A 6,000-nucleotide genomic window follows, 5' to 3' on the forward strand; every position below is an offset into this window, starting at 1 on the left:
TGCGTTTTTTCAGAAGTACCTTCCTGAATTCTCTGTCATTTCAGTTGCATATTTCTATGTCTGTAAGCTCATTTTCTGGAGACTTTTCTCTTTCTTTCTGAGATGCCTTATCACCTTGGTTGTTCGTGGTGTTTAATGGACTATTTCTCCATCCGGGCATTAATGGAAGTGTATTCTGTTGTTTTTCCAGAAAGAAGATTTATTATATAAAGGTCTCTTTTTAGCCTGCTCAAAGAAGGCGCTCTTTTTTGGTTTCCAGTAGGTGGCGTCTAAGCCTCTTGGATCCCTGCTTTATATAGAGTGCAACATCTTTTATTTTCTTGTAGATTTTTATCACACTCACTACTCTCAGTTTCAGTCCCTGTCAGTGTTAGCAACAGTTTTGGTAGTGTTTGCTCAGATTCCCCTGGGGCTCTGCGGTGATTGGTCTCAGAGGATATGGGGGGATGGACCCTCTGGGTTGGGGGTTTGGGGCTGCAGCTCAGCCTCGGGGATCAAATATATGGTAGCTGAAGGAAACGACTTTGGTAATCACACAATAGAATATAGATGTCAAATTATAATGTACACCTGAAAATTATATAATTGTATTAACCAATGTTACCAAATCAGCTTAATAAAAAAAAAATAGATTGTTATGACTATAAAATGTCTTGTGTAAGCCCCACAGTTAGCACAAAATGAATGTCTGTAGAAAATACACAAAAGAAAATGAGGGGAAAAATCAAAGCATGTCAACAGAAAAAAAATCAACGAAACACAAAGAGAGGCAGCAAGTGGAAAAGAGAGACCAAAAAAAGGCAAACAGAAAACAGTTAACAAAATGGCAATAGTAAGTGCTATGGTCTGATTGTGTTCTTCCAAATTCATATGTTGAAATCCCAGCCTACAAAGTAATAGTATGAGGTGGGGCCTTTGGGGAGTGCTTAGGTCTTGAAGGTGGTGCCCTCATGAATGGTGCCCTCATGAATCTCTCACAAAAGAGACCTCAGAAAATAGCTTGCCCCTTACACCACGTGAAGACATAGCAAAAAGGCACCATCTATGAGAAAACAGGTTCTCACCAAATACAAAATCTGCTGACTCCATAATCTTGGACTTCTCAGCTTCTAGAACTGTAAAAAATAAATATTGTTTACAAACCACTGAGTTTATAGTATTTTTTTATAGCAGCCTAAATAGAGTAAGATGGTAAGTCCTTTCGTATTAGTAATTACTTTAAATATAAATGGATTAAATTCCCAAATCAAAAGACATGGAGTAGCTGAATAGATTTTTTAAAAATGGCAAGATGCAATTATATGCTATCTACAAGAGACTGACAATAGATGTAAAGACATAGGCTGAAAATGAAAGGATGAAAAAAATATTCTATGCAAATGGTAACCAAAAGAGAGCAAGGGTGACTATACTAATATCGAATTGACTCTAAGTCAAAAACTGTCTCTAGAGAAAAAGAACATTGTATACGATTAAAAAAAAATACATCAGGAAGATATAACAATTATATATGCACCCAACATCAGACCACCCAAATATGCAAAGCAAACATTAACAGAATTGAAGAAATAGACAATAGCAAAATAATAGGAGATTACAATACTCCATTTTCAATAATGTATAGAAAAACCAGATAGAAGATCAATAAGGAAACAGATATTGAACAATACTATATACCACTTAAACCTAACAGAAACATACAGAACACTCCACCCAAGAGCAGCAGAATACACATTGTTCTCAAGCACATATAAAACATTCTCCAGGACCACATGTGAGGACACAAAAAAGTCTTGACTAATTTAAGAACATAAAAATGGTACCAAGTATCTTTTCTGACTAATATAGAATGAAACTAGAAATCAATAGTTGTAGGAAGACTAAAAATTTACAAATAAGTGGAAATTAAACAACATACTCTTGAACACCCAGTGGTTCAAAGAACAACTCACAAGTGAAACTAGAAAATATCTTCAGACAAATGTAAGCATAACATACCAAAACTTATAGATGCAGTTCTAAGAGAGAAGTCTATAGCACTAAACACCTACATTAAAGTAGAATTAATTTCTCAAATCAACAACCTAACTTTACACCTCAAGGAACTAGGAAAAGAAAACCAACTCGAAGTTAACAGAAAGAAGAAAATAATAAAGATTAAAGAAAAAATAGAAAAATAGAAATAATGAAACTAAGAGCTGGTTTTTTGAAAAGGCCAACAAAATTGACAAACCTTTAGTGACAAATTGACAAACGCTTTTTAAAGAAAAAAACAACAAAAAACTCAAATGAATCAAATGAAAGAGACGTCAAAACTGATGCCACAGAAATAAAGTAGATTATAAAAGACTACTATGAATAATGCATCAACAAATTGGATAACCTAGGAGAAATGTATACATTTCTAGAAACATACAATCTAGTAAGACTAAATCGTGAAAAAAATAGAAAATCAGAACAGACCTCTAACTAGTAGGGAAGCTGAATCAATAATCAAAAACCTCCCAACAAAGAAAAGCTCAGGATCAAAGGGTTTCATTGAAATATTCTACCAAATATTTTGAGGAAGAATTAACACCAATCCTTCTCAAACTCATCCTAAAATTTGAAGAGGAGGGAACACTTCCTAATGCATTTTATGAATGCAGCCTTACTCTGATATTAAATCCAAATTCATATTGAATTTCAAAGGACCTGTAATAACCAAACACAATCTTGAGAAAGAAGAATGAAGTGGGAGGTATTGCACTTTCTGATTTCAAAGCATATTACAAACTACAATAATCAAAACAGTATGGTACTGGCATAATGATAGGCATATAGACCAATGGAATAGAACAGAGAGCCTAGAAATAAAGCCACACATTTATGACAAAATGATCTTCAATGAGGGTGCCAAGACTGCACAATGAGGAAAGAATAGTTTCTTCAATAGTGTTGGGAAAACTGGATATCCACATGCGAAAGAATGAAGATGGACCTTTACTTAACACCATATATAAAAGTTAACTCAAAATGGATTAAAGAACTAAAGCTAAGACCTAAAACTATAAAACTCTTAGAAGAAGATGTTGGGGAAAATCTTTGGGACATTGGAACAGGAAATAATTCTTTATATATGACACAAAAGGCATAGGCAACAGAAGCAAAAATTGACAAATGAGACTATATTAAGCTTAAAAACTGCAACAATCAACAGGGTGAAAAAGCAATCTATGGAACAGGAGAAAATATTTGTAAACCATATATCAAATAGGAGGTTAATGTCCAAAATGTATAAAATACTCCTATAAATCAATGTCCAAAAAAGCAGGTAACTCTATTTAAAAAATGAGCAATGGACTTGAATAGACATTTCTCTTAAGAAGATATACAAATAGCCAATAAGGATATGAAAAGATGTTTAATGTCTCTAGTCATCAAGGAAATGTACATCAAAGTCACAGTGAGATACCACCTCATACCCATTAAGATGGCCACTATAAAAAAAAAAAAAAACCTAGGAAAAAAACATGTTTTGGTGAGGATATGAAGAAACTGGAATACTTTTGCAATATTGGGGGAATGTAAAATGGTGCAGCCACTATGGAAAATAGTATAGAATTTCCTAAAAATATCAAAGATAGAACTGCCATGTGATGCAGCAATTCCACTTCTGGGTACATATCTAAAAGAATTGAAAACAAGATCAAAGAGATATTTTCACCGCCACGTTTATTGCAGTACTATTCACGATAGCCAAGATGTGGAAGCAACCTAAATGTCCGTGGGTGGATGAATGGATATAGACAATGTGGTCTATACATAACAATGGAATATTATTCAGCTTTTAAAAAGAAAGAAATCTTGTTACATGCTACAACATGGATGAAATATGAGGAGATTATGCTAAGTGAAATAAGCCAAACACAAAAAGACATACATTATATGATACTACTTATATAAGGATCTAAAGTAACCCACTCATAGAAACAAAGTAGAATGGTGGTTGCCAGGGGCTGGGGCAGGGGGAATGAAGGAGTTGTTCCTCAGTGGGTATATAGAGTTTTCAATCTAGCAAGATGGAAAAGTTCTAGAGATCTGTTTTACAACAATGTGCATGTAGTTAACAATACTACACTGTCCACTTAGATATTGTTAACAGGATAAATTCATGTTAGATGCTTTTCATTGCAATAAAATTAAAAATAATTACAAAAAAATGTGTAGAGTATAGCAAATGCCTGTGTATGCACACTCAAAATTATAAAATAAAACATTAAGAATACAAAAAAAGAAAAAAAATCTAGTTGAAATCCTTTTTTTTTAACTTAAGGATTTCCCTTTCCAACGTATTGATTTTCGTATCTTTCTTTTGACCGCTATCAGAGATATTTAGACAACATCTCTGTTGATGAGTTTCTGAGATTCGCTAGTGAAGTTGAGAGGCACAGAAAAGCTGAGAAGATGTACTATCAGGATTCATGGGGACTGCAAATTGAGATCTGCATTGTTGTTTCCTTTAGTTCCAACAACAGCCTGAAGCACCCTCTGCTATTCACCATTGTGGAGAGACCACTACATACAAAATTCAGCCTGCCACTGCCCAGCCTACTTCCCTCTGCTTCTCTGGCTCACTGCCCACCTTGCTGTGGTCCCCCATGCCAATTCCCTAAGAGAAGCAGCCCTGACCAAGTTCCTCCTGTCCAGCCTGGCACTTAGGCCCAGGCGCCATCCCATAGACCATTAGCTAGGCAGTGACAAGTGTACAAATGGTGACCTGTGCAGGCAGGATAATTGGCAGGCCCTTGGGAGCTTCATAGTCTGTCCAGGTCACATCTAATGGACAGTTCTCTGTGCTTGTGCAAAATTTATTTCTATTACTTTTTAGAAGATAAATCAGGAGACATCAGTTCTTTGAACCTCAAAAGTATACCAAAAATAATGTGGTCTGCTCTGACCTTTTTTTTCTCCTTCCTTAAGGAAATAGTTTCAGTTCCCTGAAAGTTGAGTGGAAGTTAATCATACAAACAGAGGAGCCAGGAAACAGACAGTGGGCTAATGTTAGTGGAGTGAGTCTCATGCCTAATATCCACTTTGTGCTTTATTTTTGCATCCAGCGCCTAACACCTTGTATCTGCTCAATAAATGTTTGTTGAATCAATGAACAATTGTACATGCAGGAATTTTCATCTGGGAGAGCCCAGTGAAAATTCACAATGAGCAGGATATATTGGGCATACTGGGGACTCATTATCATCATATTTGTGTGCTCTTCAGATACTGTGGTTACAGGAAGAGAAACAAAAATGGCTGAATTGTTCTGCAGGTTAGAGGAAAAACAACTTGAAGCTGGCCACTAAGGAGGGGCAGATGTGAAGTTTTGTGGCTGGTGCTGCAAAGGAGAACAAGCTGAGACAGTGGGTAGGACAGAAGCATCTAAATTTACCTGTACACCGGCACATCTATTAACTCCTCAGTCCCCTAGCTGCCCATGTGGCTTTGCTAACAAATCTTGGTCACCTTTTATTTTCCACTTTTTATGTTCCAAATGATAGCTGCTCTCGACACATTTAGATCTTTGATTCTCAGACAAAGAATCCAAATATTTCTGAAAAGTCTAGATTTAGTGCTGATGTTACCTAATTTCCCAGGCCAAGGTTAATTTTCATAGGGTTTTTAGAAGGTAAAGAGTGGCTGTGTGGAGATGATGCTATTGGGAATGAATCGGGGCCCCAGGAGATTCTCCCCTACACCATCTACTCGAGGGCTAACATAGGGAAAAGGCATGAGAACTACACTAATTGACCAAATATCAAACCAGGTTTTACTCCAAGCCTGTGACATGCTGCTAGATAGTGTTGTGTCCAGAATAACCAGACCCAACTTGAGTGCTCTTAACCAGGAGACAGTTTATTAGCCGGCGGCTGTCCTTGCAAAGGAGCAGCCTCGAAATGCCAAGATACAAGGTTTTTAAGCCCTAAATCCTATTCCTCATTCTGTCTTAAACACAAAGGTCCA

Source organism: Pteropus medius, unplaced genomic scaffold, assembly GCF_902729225.1.
Source record: "Pteropus medius unplaced genomic scaffold, Ma_sr-lr_union100, whole genome shotgun sequence".
NCBI classification, from domain to species: domain Eukaryota; kingdom Metazoa; phylum Chordata; class Mammalia; order Chiroptera; family Pteropodidae; genus Pteropus; species Pteropus medius.